At 36.6% G+C, this 27192-nt stretch overlaps 1 protein-coding gene across 1 annotated transcript in view; it reads right to left on the bottom strand.

The window, feature by feature from the left end:
- Window positions 1-27192, bottom strand: part of KCNJ3 (potassium inwardly rectifying channel subfamily J member 3) — a 192551-nt gene that overhangs the window by 153365 nt on the left and 11994 nt on the right.

The raw sequence follows: 27192 nt of genomic DNA, 5'->3' as shown, positions 1-27192 counted from the left end.
TTTTGCTCAACTTTTCATCCTATTCTACCTACTTCCATAGAAGAAGATTTGAATGGAGAAATGAAGAATTAGAATTTTTAACACATTAATTAATTTTTAATTAATTCCTTGTCACCCATTTCAAGAAGACAGGAAAAAAAACTGCCTAAGGTGTGGGGGTATTGAGCAAAATGTTTCTTACAATATTGGAAAATAATATTGCAAAGCTAAACCAAATATATTTTTATTTCTATACAGGATAGTTTGAATTAAACTTATCAAACAAATGTGACATGAAAGAGGTTCATGGAGTAACCTAGAGATAATCAAGCAGTCCAGCATATTATTCATTAGCAAATGAACATGTGCTGGAGGCAGCCCACTAGGGCTCGTATCTCAAAGACATCACTGATCAGCTGTGTGACTGTAAGGAAGTTACTTAACCTCTCTGACAATTATTTTCATCAACTATGATAACAGTGTCTACCTAATTAGGAGGTTTAAATAATATATGAAGACACAAAATAAGAATTACTCTAAAATAGTTGCTCAATAAATATTTCTTAAAATTATTAAAAGGTAGAGACTTCCTTGGAGATCTACTAATTAAAAATCCATGTTCCCAATGTAGGGGGCAGGGGTTCAGTCCTGGTCAGGGAACTAAGATCCCACATGCCACACGATATGGCAAAAAACAAAAAGCTGTGTTTCTCAGAAAGCACAGAGATGGCAATGCCTGGAAATCCGGACCATATATCCTTTCAACCTGAATTATTTCGGTTACAGGATTCCCTGGAAAGCTATGTCATAGTGAGAAAATGTTGAGTTACTCTGTACTCAATCCTTCAAAAGCTCAAGAAAAATGACCAAAGCGCTTTGTCTTCAGCTTATTTGCAATTTGTTTTTACTTTCTGTCTGGTAGTAAATAAAGCCAGAACTGGTAGATTTGGCCAATTCAAAATATATGGTTTTAATTTCACGTTCTATGCCATAGTAAAATTTTATATTGATTTTATATGAGGAACTTCTCTTTTTTTTTTTGATTATATAAAATTTTCACACACACACACAAAAAAAGATAGGAAGGAGATTAGAGTCAGTACTAAAGCAGACTCAAGCAAAAACTACCATCTGTAGCAGGAGGACTTCTTAAAACCCAGGGGTGTCTTCTTACCCAACTGTCAACACCAGGAATTATGCCAAGGGGACAGATGCTAAAACTGGAAAGTCTCATCTAGGGCGTGACATCAGAATTCTATGATTTCTCTCTAAAAAAGCATCAGTAACAATGGCAACAAAGTATTAAGAAGAAAACAAAAGCACATTTCATAATGAAAAATGCCTTCCATTAGTTATACTACTAAAATTTTGTTAACAAAACTGAACATACTGGTTTGTGGGATGGGAAGTAAAATCTGGATTGAACTGGTTTCCAAGAGACCAGGAGGTATTTTTTTTTAATCATGGGTGACAACAGGGAACATATGATCAACCAGCAATATAATAACAGAAGCCATTACTAAAAATAGTTTCTAATGACAGCACAGAGCTGAAGAAAAACAATAAGGAAATCTCTCCTGCTGTTTTAACAACACAAAGATAGAGACCTGATAATGAAAATTGATAATTCAAAGACAGCTTTCAGCATGAAAAATGAAAAACAATCTATAATTAATACCATTACACTGGGGAATTTATGATCCAGAAGCACAGACAGCCTTTAGTAAAACCTATTTCATGCTCATTCAAGTATTTTGAACTTGATTTTTTACTCCCTTTAGATTTTCATTCTATCAGAGGAGGAACTTGGCTTTAAAGGTTTCATAGTCTTCAGCTGTTTGTCAATCGGGCTAAATCTGAAAGTATACTTGATGAGCAGGGCTTTATTTTCTAAAGCATAAGCTTGCAAACTTCAAGTGCCAAGCAGGTAACATGGATGAGTGAGGCCAACAGTATGAGAACTGTGGGAACCAGGAGAGAGAATGGCCCAAGGACAGAAGATGAGTGCTGTTCAGCTGGGTGTGATAAAGCAAGCCTGGTGTAGTTAAATCTCACTTTCCAAATAAAATTTTGAAATTCCATACTTCCAGGAGAAAGTGAAGGACAGAGAAGCCCAGCGTGCTGCAGTCCGTGGGGTCACAAAGAGTTGGATAGGACTTAGCAACTGAACAACAACACATCTCTTTGAATCTCCAAGTTACATAAGTGTTGTTGTTTTTTAAAAAAGAAATACCAAGAATTATTTTAAAACTATGGGCATCATATACATCAATGAACTAAATCCAACACAGGTTGCCAGATGGTGATCTCTTGAAAGGTCTCAAATTTAAGTAAACTCAAAAAGATAAAGAAGGCTGTTTTGTTTGGGAAGTATGATACGGCCATGCAATCCAAATATCATACGACTTTTTACATGAAGATAAAGCCTTATGATTTGTAAATTCTGTTCAGTTTTTGTAAATAAGAGATATAAACTAGCTAAGAAAAACTGGATTATAAAGCACCCCAATGTCAGAAGTAATTCTAGATTTCTCAAGAAATGAAAGGGAAAATGAGAGAAATCTGTTATTTCTTTATTTCTAAAAGGTAAGAGAACAGTATACATTTCGACTTGTGTTTTAGGTGGGAAGGAGCACTAATAATAATAATAATAATCCAGTATGGCTATTAACTTATTTAGTGTTTCAGAGGAAAATAAAATCATTAATAAAGCCTGTTGTAATGAGCTATGATGGGCTTCCCTGGTGGTTCAGACAGTAAAGGATCTGCCTGCAATGTGGGAGACCCAGGTTCAATCCTTGGATTGAGAAGATTCCCCGAAGAAGGGAATGGCCACCCACTCCAGTATTCTTGCCTGGACAATTCCATGGACAGAGGAGCCTGGTGGGCTACAATCCATGGCGTCTCAAAAGAGTCGGACATGACTAAGTGACTTAATATGACCCACTGAAGACAACTCTATAAAAGAGAATCAAATAAATAAATTTTCCTTTCTCTTTCAATGTATGAGAAAAAACAAACACCAATAAATAACCCAAAGAAAAGAATTAATAAAAGAAGTGCCATAGGTGAATATTTTAATTAAAGAAGTACCATAGGTGAATATTTTGTCAACTTCAAATTTTACTTCACCCCAGGAAACCCTAATTATCCACTTGTATTTCATTTCATTCTAAGGCAAATTGATAAGGAGGTTTTCTTCTCATCAGCCAGTGTTTTCTATTTCTACACCTCACTGCTTCTCATTTCTACTTAGAAAAAAACTCACATACATGCCTGTAAGACACAATACCACCTTAGTCAACTGCCAAACACAAATGAAAATACTGAATTCTTTCCCAAATATCAAAATAAAGGCAGAAGGAACATATCTGTCAAAGCATACACTGCAGCTTATATCTTGAAGTATTAGCCTAAGTAGGCCAGTATATTTTTGTGTGCATTCTCCCCAAGACTGAATTTTGAGGCCTTGTAAATTAAGAGGTTTTCCACTCTGGCAGGTGAAAATAAGAACACTCCCTGTCAGATCCCTCTAACCTTTTTCAGTGGTTCTTTCCCTCACCTGAGGTAGTTACCATGCACATGAGTCTGAAGACAGTAGACCTCAGCAGATCTCCTAAAGTCTGTCTCTGTGCAGCTCTCTCCTCTGGAATATTCCAGCACTTTCATCTCTCTGGGTTCCCAGCGCTTCCCTTTCACTCAGGGAAACCCCCAGGCTCCACCTGCTGCTCTCTCCCTGCAACCCTGTCAAGCAGGAGCAGTCCACAGGCTCACTTCACTTGTTTCTTGTCTCAAGAATCAGAGCCTCTCCATGTTTAATATCCAATGTCTTGAAAACTGTTGTCTAATACAGTGTGTTCTTTTTTAGATGTTTCAGGCAAGATAATATACTTTGTCTCTGTCAATCTATCTTTGCAGGATGATGATGATTTAGTAGCTAAGTCAGATATCTGTTTTTTTTTCTTTTAAATGTATAGTTTTAAGAGTAAGAGTCTGACCCAAAAAAACAGATATCTGACTTATATTGTAAAGTAATTAACCTCCAATTAAAATAAATAAATTTATATTTTTAAAAAAGGAGTAAGAGTCTGTTCTTTGCTCCCCACATTCATTATTCTTTACCATTTCTATTGCTTCAGTAAATATACACTGTAAATCCTCAGGCTTGGCACAAGCAGAATTTAATCTTTAGGTCTTTTCATTTTGTTTTGTTTCTTCATATTCAGTACCAGTGACCCTGTCACTTTCTCCCACTTCTTATGGCTTTGAGGATCTCTTACTTTTATGGGTTTTGTTGTTGTTGTTGTTGTTTTTCCTTTTTTGGCTATGCAGTGCAGCTTGCAAGATCTTAGTTCCCTGACTAGGAACTGAAGCCTGGCCTCCCACAGTAGAAGCTCAGAGTCCTAACCACTGGACAACCAGGGAAGTATCCAGCGCCTATTAGTTTTGAAACAGTCTCAAGTTCTAGACATTAAAGTGACCTGCACTGAGAGCTGCAATAACTAAGTTTATGACTTATTATACCAACCAGTGAAGTTCAGGAAAATCTTATATAGTTTATAGCAACAAGAGAGAAAGAAGCACAGGAAACAGAAACTCCAAGAATTATTCAGTAGACACTGTGAATTTTCAAAGAGCAATGCCATACACATGGTACACACTGGCGTAGGACATTCATAGAGACACAGTAGCCTTCTTCTAATAGTCAAAAATCATAACTTAAAAATCAGAATTGAGCTTATTTACTTCATTGTATCCAATTAGAAGGATAGAGCTAAAATTCTTAAGCCAAACTAGAATATCTTTCTATGAAACAGTCCAGGACCTGTCACTTAAAATCAAAATTTCACAGTTTTCTTTTGCTTCTCCTAAAAGATAATATGGGGGGGAAACTGAGTGATACACATTGACTTTACAAAATGTAACTTTGACTATTCTGAAGAAAATAAATATAAAAATGTTAAATAAATGAAGCCATCTATAATAATATACAAAGAAAAACAATTCTCAGAGCAATTGGCACTGTGTCTATATAAGCCAAGTTTCACTTTTGAAATGGATTTCTTAATATTCAAAGACATTTTGTACTTAAATCAATAATTCAAGCAAATTAAGTTAACTACATCCCAGATGAAAACAAAATAATGTAGGATTTTACTAAGCGTATTTCCAGGGTCTCCCTTCATGTTTGGAGAAAAACTGCCACAAAATTAGGCCTCTTCTTACCCTGGAAGGCTGATTGCCTTATAATCTCAGGTGGTTTGTGTCAACAACAACACAGATTAAGATACTCACTCCTGTGACCTGGAGACAGACAACAGCTGGGTGCAAAGTCCAGTAAGCTGAGGCCAGAGCTATTACTGACTGAACGTAAACAGAACCTGCTTAATGAACAACCTGAATGCCAGGTGAACAGGAAAAAAAAGCTTCCTTTTTCTCTACTTAATTCCTTTCAGTTCACTCTGTTGGCCCCTGATTCTTCAATGAATGACAACATCTCAATTTCCATGGAAAGAACTGTATGTTTGCTGATCATGACAATTCACTTTTACTATTAAATGGCTCAGTCTTGTCTAAAATCAAACATCAATGTCACTTTTTTTTTCTTTTACTCCAAACAAGCAGGCATGTGGTTTGATCCTTCCCTCTCTCCATCACCTCTCTCACCCTTTTCCTACCTGCTGGTTCTGCAAAACTGGAAAGGACAGTAGGAGGAGGGATTAGAGGCAGAGGAGCACAACACTGACAGCTCTTTAGTTTCACCTTGTTTAACACAAGTCGGTTGTCTCGGTAAGCTGGCTGGTTTAGTCTCTAAATCTGTATAAGGAAAGTAGATTTCAAGAAACGAAATGTCTAAAAATCAATACTAAAGCTTTTACTTGCTTGCTTTTTCCAATATCATGGTGGTGAAACTTAGCCTCTGTTTTCTAGAAATGCACTAAACATCTGATTTATTTTCCACTTTTAAAATGAATCACTCATAGAAGCTAAATGTGTTTTTGTACTTTCTATCCTTGATTAATCCCTGATACTTTCAAGTGATCTGTAAATAATACATGCTTTTGAATGATATCTTGCCAGATTGTTCTTAGCAGGCCTAGAGCTACACACTGAATTTTGATGGGCAGTTAGTGAAATAATGCAAAGAAGGCAGAAATGAACAGCTAATGAGCTACTTGGGATGCCAGCCTGGCACTGCATCCAAGAAAAACTTCAAACCAAGTGGTGATACAAAGGGAAAAAAAATTGATGAAAGCCACAAATCTTTTTGAATCCTGTTCCAGAATATGACCCTGTAAGATGTTTTTATGTTTCTAAAGAGTCCATTGAAGTCTACCATTGTCTTTCATTTATCTAAACACCAGTGGGTAAGAAAAGTATGGACTGATATGAAGAAAAGGAAGTAAGGGTTGAGAAAGAGAAAAGCCCATAAATACTATGCTAATTAGGAAACAATGACAAATTCCATAGCAACAAAATTGTCCTGGGATACCTAGGACATTTTGAAATTTAAAATACAAACATATGCAAAATTAGACACAGCAGAAAAACTCACTTTCTGTCAAGCTTTATCTCTACAAAGAGTTTTAGAATGGTAGGAAAAATAATAAAGTATACTGCCAGCACTTTTTAAACTATTAGGTAGGTATCTTGGCTTACCTTACAAGGTTTAAGTAGAAACTTTAACTTATAAAGAGCAAGATTTTCATTCTAATATTTTTAATGTATTTTTAAATTTATTTTTCATTATAGGATAATTTCTTTACAATGTTATGTTGGTTTCTGCCATACAACATGAATCAGCCATAAATATACATATATCCCCTCCCTCTTCACCCTCCCTCACAACACCCCCATCCAATCCCACCCCTCTAGGTCATTACAGAACACTGGGCTGAGCTCCCTGGGCCATACAGCAACTTCCCACTAGCTATTTTACACATGGAAATGTATATATATCAATGCTACTCCCTGAGTTTGTCTCACCCTCTCCTTCCTCACTGTGTCCACAAGTCTGTTTTCTACATTTGTGTCTCTATTCTTGCTTTGCTAATAGATTCATCTGTATCATTTTTCTAGATTCCATATAAATGTGTTAATGTACAATATTTTTTTCTTTCTGACTTGCTTCACTCTGTATAAGAGGCTCTAGGTTCATCTACCTCAGTTCAACTGACTACATTCGCTCCTTTTTACGGCTGAGTAATACTGCATTGTATTGTTTAATCTAGGGACTTCCCTGGCAGTCCAGTGAAGACTGTGTACTTCCAATGCAGGGGGCACAGGTTTGATCCCTGGTTGGGGATCCCACATGCCACAAGGCACAGCCAAAAAAACAAATAAAAGCTTAATATTAACTATTTGATTTAATCTAAGAAATTATGCACTGCTCAAAATATTCAATCTCTAAAACTCTTCCATGGGTGATAAGAGTCGGAGGAGGTTTTGGCCCATGCAATGGAGAGAGAATCTGCTAGGAAATTTCCTCTCTGAATATGATATATAAGTCTCACTAGGACAGAGCTAGGACAGAGCTCTGTTAGCCTTTCCTCCTTCCCCTTCTTTCTGCTTGTAACTTTAAATAATGTCTAAAAGTGAGGCAGCCATAATGGCCACTGGCAGGAAAGACATATGTTAAAGATGGCACAGCAAGAAGAAAGAAGGTATTTGAGTCTTCAAGCAGTCTTTGAGCAGCTGGACCAGCCTGTCTGCCAGCTTCTGAACATCTTGTTAGAAATGAAAAATAAAGCTCTAGCTGTTGAAATCACTGTTGACTGGATTTTCTACTATTTGCCATCAAATGCATGCCTAATTCATTCAGTATTATTTAGTACTGCAAATATACATCAAGATTTCTGAGTTAAGGTAATTCTGATTTTAAATTATTTCACTGTAGTTTATTTTATAATAAAACTTATTCTTATTCATTTGTGTTTTAAATGGATTTACATAGTCTCTAGGATTCCCAGGTAGCACATTGAAGGAAATGGCAACCAACTCCAGTATTCTTGTCTGGGAAATTCCAAGGACAGAAGAGACTGTGGGCCACAGTCCATGGAGTCACAAAAGAGTTGGACGTGACTAAACAACAACAAAAAAATATAGTCTCTATTGCTCTCTACATGTAGCGTTTTGGTCCCAAGTCCATGATTTTCACTGATGAGAGGTCAGAATAATTAACCTTTTTTTGTCAGTCATTTTATGCCAATATGATTTATTGGCAGTGGCTTATAAAATGATAAAGCTACTGAAAAACACTTTCAAAAACATAGCATTACAGAACAGGAAAAAAAAAGCCTAAGTCAATTAGGAGTTACACATAAAATATCTAAGAATGCTCTGAACACTGGATATTATATTCAAGTTCATGGACCAGTTCAAGAACTTAATTAAAGACCATGTCTGACTCAGTTAAAGGAAAGCTCCTTACTCTTGTTAGAACTTTATGACATTTTACAGCACTTGCAAATAAAAAATAGACGAAATTCCTCCATGTATAGTTACCAAAAGATGCTTGCTCCTTGAAAGGAAAGCTATGACAAACCTAGACAGTGTATTAAAAAGGAGAGACATCACTGTGCTGACTAAGGTCTGTATAGTCAAAGCTATGGTTTTTCCTGTATGGTTTTCCATCACATGTACAGATGTAAGAGTTAAATCATAAAGAAGGTTAAGCACCGAAGAATTGATGCTTTTGAATACTAGTGCTGGAGAAGACTCTTGAGAGTCCCTGGGACTGCAGGGAGATCAAACGAATCAATCCTAAAGGAAATCAACCCCGAATATTCATTGGAAGGACTGATGCTGAAGCTAAAGCTCCAATACTTTGGCTACCTGATGCCAAGAGCCAACTCATTGGAAAAGACCCTGAGGCTGAGAATGATTGAGGGCAGGAGGAAAAGGGGGCAACAGAGGATGAAATGGTTAGATAGCATCAATGTACATGAATTTGAGCTAACTCTGGGAGAGATTGAAGGACAGGGAAGCTTAGCATGCTGAAGTCCATGAGATCACAGAGTTGAACATGACTGAACAACAACTGAACAATGACAACAACAATAAATTTTGGATATAATTGTTCCAAACTGGAATAAATAAATACTATTTTCAATTCATTTTAATCATGCTAAACCTGCACTTGTCAATTAAAAACCTGCTGAAACTGAAGAAGGCTTCATTTCTGCCACTCATTAATAAAATTTCATTGTAATTTCACATAAAGGCTTATCGTCAGTCAATAGTTTTAGAGCATTAGTCTGAAGAAATTGGTATATATTACATATGTTAATAAGTTATTGAAAAATGAGTTCAACTAAGACCTAAGGATTTTGATGATAGCAACAGCAAGTAGTCATTTTACTGGGTGGCCCTTAAGTCCTAAATATACTAAGCACAATCACTACATTATCTTGTTTTAATATTGTTAGTTTAATACCCCCCATACACACACGAAGAAAAAGAGATGGGAAAATCTTTTACCTTCATTTTACCGATGAAGATATCCAGGCAGAGGAAAATTAATCAACTTTCCTAGAATCAATGTGAATAACAGACAGCATATAGTCTTTAAAGTCAGGCAATCTAACTAGATTTGTTATTTCCATTCATCAAAATCATTATATTTTATACATTATGGCACTTAATAATTTCAAAAATATTAATTATCCTTGGCCTTAGCAAAAACCAGAACAAGGAGTATTATTCATATATTGTAAATAATGAAAATTTTATTCAAGGATCTTATTTGACTTGGCGATGATAACATGGCCATTTAGGGGCAGAACTGGATTCTGACTCAGCATTCTAGCACAGTAACTGGCCACACTGGTAGAAGACTACTCTAAATGTCACTTGAAAAAGTTAATACCACACATAATGTCTGCACTCTAGATTTCAATATAATCAAACTGTTAGTGTGAGAAATCATGTAAAAGAATCTACAGTATTCTGTAAACACATAAACATTCAGCTTTTGAGTAAATTTGATTTATAATCTTTCCATAAATTAAAATAATCTTTGGGTTATTGGCAGATCTGTGTAGATCACACCAAACAGCTAAAAATGGAAAGTTTAAGAGTATTGTCAAGGGTTAATGAAACAAATAGATTGGAATATTGGGACAGACATAAACACATTACTATATATAAAACAGATAACTAAGGAGCTACTGTATAGCACAAGGAACTCTATTCAATACTCTGTAATGATCTCTATGTGGAGAAGGAAATGGAAACCCACTCCAGTGTTCTTGCCTGGAGAATCCCATGGACGGAGAAGCCTGGTAGGCTGCAGTCCATAGGGTCGCACAGAGTCGGACATGACTGAAGCTACTTAGCAGCAGCAATGATCTATATGGGAATAGAATCTCAAAAAGTGTAGGTATATATATGACTGAATCACTTTGCTCTACACCTGAAACTAACACAATATTGTAAATCAACTATACTGCAATAAAAATTTTAAAAAGAGGAGAAAAAGAGTTAATGAAATAAAGTTTGACAAAAGAAAATTAAGTCAAATATTACTAGGGAAAAATAAAGGAAGCAAAACCATATAAGTTTATGTTTTCAAACAAGTGGCACAGGTGTGGGGAGAAGTGAAAAATGGAAGACACAGTGAGTTTGAGGATGTTTTACTATACAGAACTTCAATTTTGCAAAGCATGGTCTAGGCATCATCCCTTTGAATTCTTAGAATAGGAACTGAGAGGTAAGTGGAGAAGGTATTATTACCAATTTTAAAAACAGGAATTGTTCAATGATATCTTCCCAAAACACACAGGTAGTTGGTGGAGGCTGCCAGATACAAAATGTAGAAAGTAGTAAAAGACAAGTTTCTAAAAGAGAATTTTGGAAGGAAAAAAAAAAGAAAATAAACATTTATTGTCTGACCTGACCAGTGAGTGATGGCGGGAATACAGTCAAAACCAGAAAAAAATTCAAAGATTTCATTTAAAAAGAAAAAAGTAAAAAGGCTCTAGTTAATATTATTATCAGTGAAGTTTTATTTCTTGAAGGAGATTTTGAATGTCTAAGAAAATTATTTTTGAAATATGAACCATTAAGCTGCAGAAGAATCTCCCAAATGAAACACTAAAAGTCCAGATGAGTCATAAAAACTCTTTCAGAGTTAAGTAATATTTCAAGTCTCAGCTCTGCATTAAAGGTACATGTGTAGGTTAAACATAAAATGTAACATTTTACTTTATAAATAATGTAAAGTGAAACATTACATTTATAATATAATACTGGAATAGAATTTACTTTAACCCATTACATCAGGTTTAATTTGTTCAGCCAGTTAAGCTTCTCATCATCCAATTTGAAATGATACTCTATTCAGTATCATTACATGATACACGTATTTCCTTATGTGTTCACGTAAAGGAAATAATCCATTCCTAGGACTGTGACTGCTAGCACAATTCCAAGAAATGAAAAATGTGAGGGAAGGCATTTTTCAACAGGTTATGTTCTAACCTCACTTTTGCTTGCAGAGTAAAAACCACTGCGTAGGCAGGAACTGTGAAAGTGAAAGTGAAATCACTCAGCCGTGTCCGACTCTGCGACCCCATGGACTGTAACCTACCACACTCCTCCATCCGTGGGATTTTGTATAACAACTTAAATTTCAATATGGCAACACACTGAAAGAAAATTCTTGACTCTAAGGAGAAATGAACTTTTCTATATCATTTTTCCTGAGATCATTTTGAATAGTATATTATTCAAAGAAACATGGCAGAATTTACCTATATTCAGCACTCACTGAACTTAATTATTCTTAATATAGCAAAGATCAAAATAATAATAGCATCATTTGGTTAATTTTAAGTGTATTCATCAGAAGACACATTTGTACAGACACACACATCAACATTTTGTAAGTTCAGACACTCACAGTATCGTCTTAGATGTTGTCACTTATAGACTAATTTCCATAACTATAAAATTACAATTTTTATCTTCACACAAAGCATTTATCTAATTTTAACACATTTAAAATTTCTGAGGTTTTAGTTTTCATCACAGAGTCATAATTTTATTTCTTAAAGAATTCTGAAAGATAAGGTGAAGGTGAAGCCGCTCAGTCATTCCAACTCTCTGTGACCCCGTGGACTGTAGCCTACAAGGCTTCCCCGTCCATGGGATTCTCAAGGCAAGAATACTGGAGTGGTTTACCATTTCCTTCTCTGAAAGATAAGTGGAGCACAATTCAACAGGGCTCTCTAGGACTTAATTTTAAGTTATACAGTACAAATAAACATTTCAGTGGTTCAGAGAGCAAATAATCTGCCTGCAATGCAGGAGACCCGGGTTTGATCCCTGGGTTGGGAAGATTCCCTGTAGAAATATTTTGCCTGGAGAATTCCACGGACAGAGGAGCCTGGTGAGCTACGGTCTATGGGATCACAAAGAATCGGACATGACTGAGCAACTAACACAGAGGATTTCTTTACACAGATCTAAAAAAGGTTTTTAAATTCCGATTCTAATTTGACATTTTTGTTTATATACCACACTATAGTAGGTCTTTAAAAAAAAAGATCACATTGAAGACAAACTCATTCTACATATCTAATTTAAACAATAAGTTTTTGCAGCAAATATTGATGGAAAATAATAATTTAGGACTACTTATTTTAACTAAAGTATTTAGCATCTCTCATTTGATTTCCAAAATTTACAAATCATATTGATGTAAAGCATTTTTCAAAAGGTAAAGGAATTCAAACCATATCCATTTTATTTATCTTTCCTCTCCCAGGAGGTTCAAAATGAACAAAGAAAACAATGAAATGAGAAAGACAATGTTAATTGATATATACACTACTATTATTTTATACATCATTATTCAGAGACCTTTAGGTACAAATCTGACCGTAGCACTCTCCTGCTCTAAATACCTGTTATACCTTCTGTTTTCCCTAACAAATTGAAGTTCCAGCCCTGAGATCTATCCACGACTTCCCAATACTTTCCCAGCTGTAATTTCTGGGCTTATTCCACTGCATACATCTCTCTCTTTAGTCCAAATATGAATTTAGAAAATCTCATGCTATATAGTCCCTGTATTTTACACCCCTAAGTCTGCAATTTCCTCATCTTAAGTGTCATCATCTTCAGACATCAAATTTCATCAGGGGCAATGTGAAATTTTACATACCTCAACAAGACTTTTCAACAAGTCTTTCCCAATATGTTGGCCAAAGTGAAAGTGAAAATTGCTCAATCATGTCCAACTCTTTGCGACCCCATGGAATTCTCTAGGCCAGAACGCTGGAGTGGGTAGCCATTCCCTTCTCCAGGGGATCTTCCCAATCCAGGCATCGAATCCAGCTCTTCCACACTGCAGGCAGATTCTTTACCAGCTGAGCCACCAGATGCATTTTCAAACTTCCCCTAGCAACAGATTATCACTTCTCATCCAAATTACTGCTCTAACACCCTAATTGATCAACCCATCTTTATTTTTTTCTCCTGCTTAATACTTTTGATAAATTCAGCCAGAGTGATTTTTTTCCTAAAATGTAATTATGATCACATCATTCTTCTACTTAAAAGCCATCTGTGGTTCCTCATTGCTCAAAATAATTAAGTGCAAACACATAAATGTCTTAAAAGTGCTACATTTTCCAGCCTTTATTTTTCCAATACCATCTCCTGAAACTTCTTTATTTCTCCATTACCCCATATATCATCTGCATATGATATTTTCCTAAAGGACATCAACCCTGAATATTCATTGGAAGGACTGATGCTGAAGTTGAAGCCCTAATACTTTGGCTACCTGATGAGAAGAGCCGATTCATTGGAAAAGACCTTGATGCTCAGGAAGACTGAAGACAAAAAGAAAAGAGGGTGGCAGAGGATGAGATGGCTAGATAGCATCATCAACTCAATGGACATGAAACTGAGCAAACTCTGGGAGACAGTGAAGGACAGGTAAGCCTGGTGTGCTGCAGTTCATGGGGTCGCTAAGAGTCAGACATGACTTAGCAGCTGAACTACAACAATAACCCCATATATACTCTATCTCTAACCATGTGAACATCACTCAATACCTTAAACAAAGCAAGTGTTCTCTGTCTGTTACACTTGAGGTCTTCCAAGTTTGTTCAGTCTTCCAGTAGTACTCTACTCCTTCTTAGCCTGGCTAACTCCCTTACCATTTCTAAGCATAGGTTGTAGCTTTGAGACATCTCCTACTAATTATACCACTAACGGTATATTTCCCAATTTACATTACTCTCACTGCCTCGGTAAGTGTTAGTTCTCACTGGATCATGAATTTTGCCAACTGGCATCCTCAGACTTTCTTATTCATCACATGTACTCACTGCCTGGAACAGTGCTTGAAATACACAGTTACTTAATACATAGTTATTGAAAACATGAATGAGCTGGATAACTATCAGTCATATTGTATTTATCCCCAAAAGGACTTTGCAGTCTGTTCAAGACCAGGCCTATTTATAAGGCATGCATCTCCTGACTGACCTTCCCCTCTCCTCAGCTGGGCAACTAGTTGACCTGATCAAAAACTAAAACTCTAGTAACAGGGAGAAAATCCTTGACATGTCTTAAAAGATACACAATCGCCATCATTATTAATTATTTTGAAGATGGTAAACAAGAATTACATTTAAGTAAGTGAATCATTGTTGGTAATGAGAAGAAAGCCTGAATAAGACTCAAAGTGCGAAGATATATTCCAGACTCTTCCATCAACTTGTTCTCAAAAGTCAGGCAAGTTATTTTACCTCATAGAATCAGAGTTTCCATTTTCATTTCAACTAAAATATCACTAAGGTGTACTTTATGATATTATCATTTCAATTCTATTAGTTTTTAAAAATAATATATGTGCCCTGTTTTCCTTCCTGTCAACTTTCTCTGGTTTTGGTAATATTATGGCTTCTAGTGTAAAGAAAAGAAAGAAATACACTTCTTCAAAGCTGAAATAGCATATTAGACTAACCAAGCATATCCAAGCCAAGGAACATATGATATTGGGCAGATATGATTAAATGACCAGTTCAACTAAGATACAATATTTTAACTGATATCCACACAACTGGTCTAGGAGAACCTGGAATATATAAAAGCACTCTATAAAGGTTAGGTCCCTTCTTTAGTAATGTTTTAGACATATTTAAAAGATAAGCAAAATTCAGTTTGTTAGACTGAATTTAAACACTAATAAATAATTGAACAAAAAACAACAAACCATCAATGTATTACATTAAAAGTTTAAGACCAAAGTCTGTCCTCAATTTTGGCAAACAGGCCTTAAAAACTCAAGACTCCTAAACTTTTTCATAAGGGATTATGGTGAGTCACTACCATTCTATAATTTACAGGCTATAAAATGTTAAAAGCTTAACTAAATGAAGAAAATAAGCCAAATAAGCTTAACAAACCTTTGCATTTAATGCATACAAATTAAAATGAAGGTAATGAAGCACATTTGAAAAAAAAAAGCCACTGGGAGAAATGTAGAGCAAAGCAAAACTAGAAAGAAACAGATAACACATGTTAAAACATTTTTGGAACCGATAATGCTAATCTGAATAAATACACACATACAAAGAGGCTACATCATTTTCTCTCTACATTCTCTAAGCAGTGCTGCCAAATACGGAAGGATCAGAGCCATTTCTGGGGAACTGCTGAATCAGGAGCATGAGTCAGAAAGTAAACCCTTCGCACTGAAAAAGTAATAAAAACGGTGCTGGAAGCTTATACATATACATTCTGTTCCGAAGGTCCAATCCTTCCCTAATTATCAAAGCTCTTCCCTTCCCAAAGTTACCCCTTCATATTGTACATTTGGAAGAAAGATTTCCTCTCATGGACTCAGATTTTTGTCTGTATCTAAATGTTGAGATATGCTACAGAGTTAATACTACATGTGCCTAAAAAGGGATCTGAAAACTAATGTCATTAAGTTTCCAACTTTTTTAAATGACAAGAAATCTACAGTAAAAACAAAATCAAACAAAATAAAATAAAAGGTATAAATTATAATAAAAATTATTTAGAGGTGTACAAAAAGGTTGCTTGACAGATATTTGGAAGACAAAGATGCATTTTTTTCAAAAGCCTTTAAGATCAAATCATCCAGACATCACTCTTTGAACTACACAGCAGGAATGATTGTAACAAGAGCTACTCTCAGGCTCGTGAGTTATTTTTGGCACAAGACATTCAGAAAATACACATCATCCATAATCAACACAATGAAGTTTAGGCTCCAAAGGTAAGTCATCTTCGGACAACAAAGAAGGAATTGTCCTCCTTTTTCTCCTGCCCCAGGATGATAGCTTCTTGGTTTTGTAATGGCACTCTGTTACCATCATTTATGACTAATAAAATACAAGCTTATGAAATAACTCCATATATTTTTATCTTATTCAACATTCATTATCAACTGCAACAGTAACAACAGCAGCCATGATTTTTCACTTGAACTGCAGTTCTGAGCTCTCCGCTATGAGCTGAATGGGTTAATGATCTCAGCTCTTCCAAACAGAGCCTAGGACAAAGAAAACTAATCAAAGTGAAGCAACAAAAATTGGGTCTAGAATCCTTATTTGTCAAGATAAACTCACTCCATCTGAATCTCAAATCTTACTCCCTCATTATCCATTTCCTATTTTAACTTTCTCTTTAATCTCTGCAATTTCCACAAAACTTACCCCAGAAAACAAAGCCCTCAAATCTTTAGCTTTAATGATTAACAGCCAGGGTTAGTATTAATGTAAAATTATGAAGGAAAAAAAAAAACAAGTCCTATTGAACTTTGCAGTAAACATAAAGATAATTCCTCTTGAAAGTGAAAGTGAAAGTGAAGTCGTGTCCGACTCTTTACAACCCCATGGACTGTAGCCTACCAGGTTTCTCCATCCATGGGATTTTCCAGGCAAGGGTACTGGAATGGGTTGACATTTCCTTCTCCAGGGGATCTTCCCAACCCAGGGATCGAACCCAGGTCTCCTGCATTGCAGGCAGACACTTTACCCTCTGAGCCACCAGGGAAGTCCAGTATTAGCTTTACACAATTTCCATTGTACCCAATGTTCTATTCCAGATTTTATAGAAATAATACAGTTAAGTAGATGGGGCAGAAACATAGGAGTACTTTCTCCTGTGATATTAAAGGAAAATAATTCTAATTTAAAAAAATGAGTTTTGTTCGCTGGTTCTTTATAGGTTCTTTAACTATATATAACCAACTCTGAAATCCTCTCTCAAGACAATGAGTCTCCGCTCCCGTACATATAGGTGTAAGACCTGTTCCCACAGTATAATTAACACTAACATTTGAAAGTTGTCGGCCCTCTTCTGGTTTTAAAGGAAGGTTGGGTCCAAAGGTCTGAGTAACAAAGAAGAGTCATTTATGAAAACTGGAACAGAAGAATCCTTCCATGTAATCGGGCTTAATAGGGGAGGACTGAGTACATATGCCCAATAAGTATGATTAGCACCTACCGTGGTAGTTATCACAGATAACATAGCCAAGAACAAGGCAGCCAAGGTCAAAGCTGTCCCTGCTCTTTGACCAATGTTTCCCCTTCAATGGTCAATTTCTTCAATTGACCCCAAGTGGGCCGTGTGGCTTTGTTGGTCCTTGGAGCCTGTTCCAAGTAGTTGCAGATTGTCAGTCTTCTTATCCCCATCACTGGCGGCTCTCCAGGAGGATCGATGTCAAACTATGTCCTCTTCCGTCCTTTCTTTGACATGCCTTCCTGGTACCCAGTGGTGTTGTCCATCATCAAGTACTGTCACTGTCCTCCAGTCTCTCGGCTGGAATTCCCTGAGTCTTTTGGCACCGTCAAGAAAGCCTTGAAAGCTCAGGTCCCTGTTTGGGCACCAAATGTTGGGACCAGCCCAACAACGAACCGACCTGAGGGAGCAGTGCCGCAGAAGAATAAAGAAAAATAAGACTCAGAAATAAGGTGGGGACCGGGGGCTGAAGACATTCACAGGCATAATTCCTCTTATGAAACAGTAAATACTGCATGCATTAAATACTTGCATGCAGTGTTCTGGTCAAGCCCATATGTAGTGATTTCAGTGATCGGAATACTCTCCAGCAGTGAGTGGCACTAACACTGCTGTTTGGCATTTATATTACATCTTCACACAATGTTCTACAATAGCTATCACATCTTGTTCTTCGTTAAGATGATGAATAGCAATGCATTTTAATTCATACTCCTGATTTTCACTGTTTTCCACCCACATTCATTTGCATTTGGCTACATTGATCAGCACAGTCTGAGTCGACACAAAGCTTCATCTCTGAAGACTTCAGAAATTTAAAGAGCTATGTTCTCTTTCATTAGTCCTTCGTATTTCAGTTGAGTAATTAATTCACTAAATATTTGTGGCTTTACTAGTTGCTGGATTGAGGAGTTCTCAAACTTTAATGTTCTTAATAAGAATCACGGGGGAGCCTATTACAAATGCAAATTACAAATGCAAACACCAGATATTTGAACACTGTAAGACTAAGTGAGGGCCCCAAAGTCAGTATTTTAATAAGTATCCCATGGGACTCCAATGCAGTCAGTCCCAGGACTCTACCTTGAAAATCTCTGAAAATTACCTGAAGTGTAAATCTTGATGTTCCTTGTCACTGGACTAAGCCACATCTTCATCAAAACTGTTTTCCCCAATTACAATCCCTCACGCTTACATTTTAACAATTAGCTATGTTATCTATAAGGTTTGCTGACTTCTTTATTGTGCTGGCTTCCCAGGTAGCGCAGTGGTAAAGAATCTGCCTGCCAACGCAGGAGACACAAGAGATGCGGGTTTGATCTCTGGGTCCAGAAGATCCCCTGGAGTAGGAAGTGGCAACCCACTCTGGAATTCTTGCCTGGAAAAGTCTCGTGGATAGAGGAGCCTGATGGGCTACAGTCCATGGGGTCACGAAGAGTCAGACACAACTGAGCGTGCACATATTACTACTACTACTTTACCATATCCCTCATATGCAAATTGTGACAAATATAGTGTCAACCCTTCCCAACTCACCTTAGCCTCAGTAACTTACCCATACCACCCTCCTGCACAACAAATGATAAACTTCATTCTAAAACACTGAGGATTGTATTAATTAAATATTCTATACAAGATAGGAAAATAATAGAGAAAGTAACATATGAAAATATTCTTCTTATGTATTTTTGAGGATTCAGCGTTGATAAAGGCAGAATATGGAAAACAGTGGAGTAACTCCAATAATGAGTTGAGAAGACCTATTCCACCACCAATGAAGCAAACTTCCACATTATATTGAAGCAGGCTTCTAGGAGGGCTTAATTAACATTCCTGACTGTGAATTTGGGTGACTAACCATCCCAGTTTGCTCAGAGCTCCTATAGCACTGAAAGCTACATGCCTCAGAAAACCTTTCAGTTTCAGATTAGTGGGGTTAGTTATCCTACTTCATGCCTCACTGTTTAGGCATTAATTTTTTAAAGTCCCTGGGAAAATGTTTATAATAGCCTATCAAAAGAAAAAAAAAGATTTTATTTAGAAATTATTCATAAAAATTCCCTTATATTTTAAAAAGAATCCATGCTGAATTCTATTTCGACTCAACAAATTATTCAAAAGCTATCTCTAAAAGAGAAAAAAAATCACAATTAAGAAACAATAAATGTCAAACAAATATATAACCATAGAAGTTACTTGGAGGGTACTTTGAGATTTCCAAAACATATACATCCATGGGTCTCATGTGGCAAGATAAGTCTTCTGAAATACCACTTACCTTAAAAGGCAACTGCAACCTGGGAAGGAATAGGGAAACCAGAAAATAAACAAGACATCCCTGATTTAGGTCCTGAATACAAAAGGGACAAGGAGCCCACAGGCTAATGATTCAGTACTTTCAATGAGGAAGGATGAATAAAATTTCCAGTAGTCAAGAGGGAGCTACATCATTTGCAGTAACACTAGGGGTTTGCTGAACACTATCTTTGGAAGGATCATTAAAGTGTAACTATTAATTACCACCAATAAAGCTAAATATTATAGACTCATTCACAGAGGAAAATTGTAGGCACATCTCAATTATTCACAAGTTGAGCTTCTGCTCTGTGATTTTTTTCATTAGAAAATTTCCAACTGTTTTTCACTAGTAAGGAGAAGTCAGTGGCTTCTTCATGCTGTTTGATTTATTTTTCTCAATTTATCTTATTGTTTCTCTGTCTCAGCTTCTTCTAAATAGCCAGAGGAACTTCAGTGGGAAAGATTCTGGAGCTGATTTTTCCCATTCGTGTTTAATCATAAGTAACAACTTTGGAACCAGAGGCCTTTTTCATTACTTTCAACAGTTATATAGTTGTCTGAGTCAGACAATTTCACGCAGGAACCAATTATCTCTGGTCTGGCCTATTGTAACAGCTAATGACTGGTCTGCCTCCGGTTTCAGCCCCACTCAATCCATCCTCCACCTGCAGCCAGAGGGATCTTTCGATCCCGCAAATGGGATTGTGGCATTCTCCTGCTTCAAATCCCTGGAGGGCTTTACTACTTGTAGAATGAGGTTCAAATCACGGATCAGGGATAGGCTCATCTCCAGGCAATCCCCCTCCACCTGTCCTGTATCCGGACCACATAAAACGATTTGATTCTAACAAAATGAATTCTCATTTGCTGTTCCTTGGGCTGGAATGTCCAGCTGTCCTTACCCTCCTTATGACCTTCTGCTTCACCTTCCTGTCTCAACCCATGCTGTGTCCCCTAGGGGGCTTTCTCAGACTGTTTAAGAACAAATCCATCAGGAACCACTACTCTTGGCCTATACTATAGCATGACATACATCTGTTTGAGCACACATTGCTAATAGTCAATTTCGTTCAACTTCTTTCTCCCTTTGGACTGTGGGCTTCCTCCTTTATCACCTTTGTAATATCTTACACCTACCATAGGGGATCCCCAGGTGGCTCAGTGGTAAAGAATCTGCCTGCCAATGCAGGAGGTACAGGAGACTCAGGTTCGATCTCGGGGTCAGGAAAATCCCCTGGGGGAGGAAATGGCAACTCGCTCCAGTATTCTTGCCTGGAGAACTCCAAGGACAGAGGAGCCTGGTGGACTACAGTCCATGGGGTCACAAAGAGCAGGCATGAACGTACACCTACCATAACATGAATCATCAACAAGGATTTGTTGATTAATTTCCTATAAGAAAATAATGTGTGACTCAGAAAGCAAGCTTATAAATAGAGAGCAACTCTATTAAAATCAGTTAAAAATAACAAAAAACAGATTAGAAGTGTTTATTGGTATCTACTACTTTTTGCAATCAATGATATACAATTTGTGATATAAAAAATATAGCCTCAAAACAAAGTCCTTAATCAATCTTGGCAGTTTACAGTTTATCTCGAGATATTAATAAAGCACATGGGAGATGAATGTGAAAAATACATACATGTATATATAATAAAGAAATTATTTTGATAATAGTATACAGACTACTAGGGATAGAGTTTTTCAAAATAATGTTCTAATTATATAAGCAATTTATACATACAATAAATTGCAAGCAAAATGAGCAACAGTATCTGAGAATTCCTGGAATAAAATTCATAGTCAATAAATACCATAATTTCAACCTTGCTAGTAATCAATTAGAATAAAATGATGTCAAATTGGCAAAAATAAAACTGATTATAATATCCATTATTGGCAAGGGTATGAAGAAATGGGAACCTTCATATCCAGATGTAAATTGGTGTCAACTTTCTATATAGCAACCCTGAAATAGATGTTAAAAACAAATAAATACATATGTTCCTTTACCCAGGAATTTCATCTCTAAGAATTAATATAAAATAGTAAAGTTGTAATAAATTAAATCTATGGCCTATAAGGGTCTTTATCTCAATAAAAAGGAAATGGCTAAAAATTCTAGAGTAGGAGACAGATAATAAAAATTCAAATACATACAACTGGCATACAATAAAGTCATTAAGATGAAGGGTGTAGAACCCTAATTTGACATGCTGCTGCTGCTGCTGCTGTCCAACTCTGTGCGACCCCATAGATGGCAGCCCACTAGGCCCTGCCTTCCCTGGGATTCTCCAAGTAAGAACACTAGAGTGGGTTGCCATTTCCTTCTCCAATGCATGAAAGTGAAAAGTGAAAGTGAAGTCGCTCAGCCGTGTACAACTTTTCACGACCCCATGGACTGCAGCCTACCAGGCTCTTCGTCCATGAGATGTTCCAGGCAAGAGTACTGGAGTGGGTTGCCATTGCCTTCTCCGTAATTTGACAGGAGAGATGTTAAACACATATTATACAATAAAGAACGTTATAAAACAGCACATGTTTAATAACAATATATCTGAATACAGACACTTGAAAGGTCAATGACCTATACATTAACTGTACAGTAGCTGAAAATAAGACTAAAGTCTTTATTTTGCATATTTGTATTTTTAATTTTTTTCCTATAATAAGAATGCATTTAACAGCCCTTTCATAGTAAAAAATAAAACAGCATTTTAAATGAGTTATTAAAGGAAAGCACATGGACTATAGAGTCCAGGGAAAACTAAACAAATATGGCAGTTCTCATACCATGTAAGAGAAGAGAGAAATGCTGTCCTAGGTAATGAAAACGGTATTATCCCAGACATAGGAGCAAAAGGGAGCATCAGTGTATGGACATTACAGGAAGCAGAGCAGCCTAATTTTCTCAGGAAGGAACACAGGCACTTTGATTGGCAGTCATTAGGGCTTTTTGAGGACAGGTTTATTATGATAGTGTTGAAGCAAATTCACCAAGCAACCATTCAATGCACAGTCTCCATGTAAGCAAATACTAAATCCATTCCTGAGACAACTACTGTGATTTAGAAGTGAACTTAAAGAGGAAGAGTTGAATTAAGAAACATCACTAACAGAGAGCAGAAGCCAGTTACCGGCTCTCTCGGAGCACTTACAACTGCTGAAGCTCTATCCAGAATCCCTTTCAAAGAAAAAGGATTTGCTTTACTCAAGGTACTGTGTTTGGGCTTAAAAGTCATCTTCTCATTGCAGCCTACCCTGACTTCCCTACAACTCTAATCCCTCTTGCCTTTTTTTTTTTTTTTTCCATAGCATTTATTTTCTAACATTCTAAATGAGGCACTTCTTCATTTTATTGTCTCATTTCCACATGTGATTATAACAGGAATTGTGTTTTGTTAACTAACATGTCCCCAAAGTCTAGAATACTGTTTAGCCTGTAACAGGTATTCAATAGATATTTGTGAAATGATTTAATTTGATAATTTTTAAAAAGGAAGAAAGGGGAAGAGATCTTGGATAAAACAGTCATGATTAAAAGGGACAAACTTTCCAGATGAGGATGTAATTTGAGGATAAGATGATTACTTGGTATTTAGACAAGTTGACTCTGAATCAAAAAAGTGACATCTGAGTAGAAGAATGTCCTGGAAACTGATGGCATATATAAGGCCAATGAGAGACTTCATGGGGCTTCCCTGGTGGCTCAGGGGTTAAAGCATCTGCCTGCAATATGGGAGACCTGGGTTTGATCCCTGGGTCGGGAAGATCCCCTGGAGAAGGAAATGGCAACCCACTCCAGTATTCTTGCCTGGAGAATCCCATGGACAGAGGAGCCTGGTGGGCTACAGTCCACAGGGTCACAAAGAGTCAGACACAACTGAATGAGAGACTTCATAGTAGAAGTTTAGTCGCTAAGTCGTGTCCGACTCTTGCGACCCTATGAACTGTAGCTTCCCAGGCTCCTCTGTCCATGGGATTCTCCAGGCAAGAATACTGGAGTGGGTTGCCATTTCCTTCTCATAGCTGGAGATAAGAGAAATAACAGACTTGAAAGTACTTTGTGGATTCATTAAAAAAAAAAATCAAGTAGTTTGATTCAAAAGGAAAGGAGGGAAGGGCAGCGATCCAGGAAAAAATTATAGGGAGAGGCAGTCATACAGGTTATAAGGAACAACTGGAAAATAAAAATTAGAAGAAACAAAAAAGAAGGAGAGAGAGAATGTGGTGTCTCTGAATTCCAGAAAGAACCTTGAGTATAAAGGAATAAATAATTGGATTATGTTTTTTCATGAAGAACACCCTGGAACACGTTTGAGAGAAATGAGAGTCAGTTATTTTAAGTATTAGGTATGATAAGTATTGGCATTTGAGTCACAGATAATAAACATAATGATAAAGGAGATGGTTTTGAAGAAGAATAAAGATATTTTACTCACAGACACCAGCAAAGAAAAAGAGAAGATAGTTATGAGAAACGGACAAAGAGGGCAAAAAAAAAAAAGTATCAAAATTGAAGCATCACATTCTTTTTGATAGACTAGGTGGAAAGATGGTACGCTAAGGCACAGGACAGCTGGGACTAGGGGCATGGAAAGAGAGAAAAGGGCTAAAATAGATCCCATGGGGACAGAGCCTGGGAGTGCAGAAAAGACAATTAAGAAGACTGCCAAATAGCAGCGGAGAGCAGATTGAAGTTTGAAAGCATCGAGTTCTAATGAGCCAAATCTGCAATGCTGTTTGCCGCTAGCAGTGCTCTCCCTCCTGGGAGAAGCAGCAAAGAGAGCAAGAGTTGGAGGTAACCTATGTTTAGAAATTTGCTGTGTGAGCCAAGAAGCAGAGGTTATTCATGAAGAGGTGGATGTTCTGTTCCTTGAAGTGAAAGACCAGCTCATTAGAAACAAGCAAGGCAGCATCCCTGAACCTGATCACTGAGGAGTATTTCCAAGGAGGTGGGGAAAGTAATTATTTGTGAGTCTTGAGCTGGAAGCTGAGACTCAAGGAAATGAGAAAGCTTCTAATTTTCCACCCCCCTCCTCATCACCACCACCACTCCCACTGTGACTACAGGAAAGAAAGAGGCAAAAACCAAATGACATCAGAAGATCCTCATCAGAGGATTGCAGCCAAGTGAGCAATGGTGTGCCTGTGCTGGGGGGTAAAGGCTGTAAGTTTAGTACTATTAATACAAAAACTGTCAAAAGTTTAATACATTCCCTAGGCATTGGGGTCACTTGTTTTTAAGTAAACTGCATGCAATCCAGTTTATATGAAAAAAAGCTTTTTGTCAGTTATATAGAGTTTGAGATTACTAAATTACTACTCTTAGCATTTCAATGCAGGCTTTGCTTTTGAATCAAATCCCAGCACTTGCTGGAGCAATGCAATATAATCCTCTGTCATGTAGAGGTGCCCCCCCACCTCTCTGACTTCTCACCCCACACTCTACATTGCTCACTCTATCCTAACCATCCACCTCCTTCTTTTAGTTCCTGGAATCAGTTAGGTTGGTTCCCAACTCAGGATCCTTGTACCAGTTGCTTCTCAGCTCTGCTGTGCTCTCCTCCAGACAGACCTAGAAGGTCCTTCTTGACAGGCAAGTCTCCACTTTGGTATCTCCTTCTCAGAGAGACCTTTCCTGACTGTCAACCTAAGCCTGGGAAGCATGCTTTATATTGCCAGAATTTCAAATATTTTCCAAGTACAGAGCATGTATTCATATATTTATCTAGTGAATGAATGAGTGATTTAAAAAAATCTTAGTGGTTTAACGTTAAGTATGATGAAAAGTTACATTGAGTAAACAGTCACAAGCCTGTGAAACAAACAAACAAACAAAAAAAACACTGGAGCTAAAATGGTATTACTGATGTTCAAAACATCCCCAAAGATCATATTTGCCTTATTCTAAGCAAATAACTATTATGAGAAAGTATTATGAATGAAAGGATAAAGGAGGAAACATCCTGAAAAATGAATCTAAATAAGCCTCAGTATAATTTTAAATGATCATATGGACATAAGAATGTTTATGATATTTTTACCAGACTCAGGAAGGTCTGAGAATATAGACAGATTTTACAGAGTTTGAACAGTACATGATTTAATTAGTTAGAGCATATACACAAACAAAATATCAAAGTTTCCATGAAATAACATGTATAAATTATGAGTAATGTTTTGCTGTTTTTCTTGCTATACTGGATCTAGAAAACAGGCTTAGTTAAGAGGTTAAGAGGAGGTAGACTTTATTCTTTTCTCCATGAAAGGCGATCTCTAAATAAGAAATTCAGTTTCCAGTCAAGTTTCCACATTTTCTGTGGAAAGTACTCTCTGCCAGTTCATTATTTTTTAAAAAAAAAGGAGAAGAGAGAAATTGTTTAAATGAAATCTACAGTCCTCATGAATAATTTAATGTTACAAAACTCCAAATTACTTTATGTTGAATATCATTTACTAACCATGATCCTCTGAAATCTGATGGAGACACTTCAGTCAAGAACACATACGAGTATTTTAAAAACAGTCCGCTTCAGTATTCCCTTAAGATGCCCATGTAGAAGGCAAAATTTGAAAGAACTAATGAATAAGGAAGGCTTGGACAAATCCAAGTTGAGAGACATTAAATACCTGGCCTTTACACTTCAAGTACATCAAGGTCAAGAACACAAAGTAAGGTTGAGGAACTATTCCATCTTGAGACTGAGAAGACAAGTAAACAAAGAAGGGCGTAATCCTTAAATTGATGTTGAACCAGGAAAAAATAGCCATGATGGAAATTACGAGAACAACTGAAGGTAGCGTATGAGCTAAGTAATAGTACTGTATCATTGTCTAATATTCTGATTTTTTTCTTAATTATATTGTGATTTTGTAGAAGAATTTTCTCATTCCTAAGAGATACACACTAACTAGAGATAAGTAGGGAAAAATGGATGAATGGATAGATAGGTAGACAGAAATCACTAGTGAAATGTTTCTGAGACCGTCAAGTGAAACAGAAACTTCACTGTGGCAGTGATTAGAATAATAAGCAATTAATAAATAAAAACCAGCTGTGTCAAAAGTAGAACCATATGCTATAAAAACAAATCAATAAAAACCATCTGCTGTTTAAGCGCTAACAATATATTATTACTTCAATAAATGAGGAGAATAAAACTTAAATTTAAAGATTTCTTGAACTAGAAGCTTTTACAGATTGGTTTCATCATTTATCAATATATTTTTTAAAATATACTATCACATGATTTCAATTGTAAGTTAAAAATCTAGAGAATTTAAACCATAAAATTGTCCACAGAAATCAAATTCCAGATAAAGATTGATGAATTAAGTCTTTACTCATTGTCCTCCAAACCTTAAATTTTAAAGTGAAGCACTAATGTTAACAAAATA

Source organism: Bos mutus, chromosome 2 (genome assembly GCF_027580195.1).
Source record: "Bos mutus isolate GX-2022 chromosome 2, NWIPB_WYAK_1.1, whole genome shotgun sequence".
Lineage (NCBI taxonomy): Eukaryota > Metazoa > Chordata > Mammalia > Artiodactyla > Bovidae > Bos > Bos mutus.
Note: the sequence above shows the minus strand (reverse complement) of the source record. Positions and strands in the feature narration are given on the sequence as shown.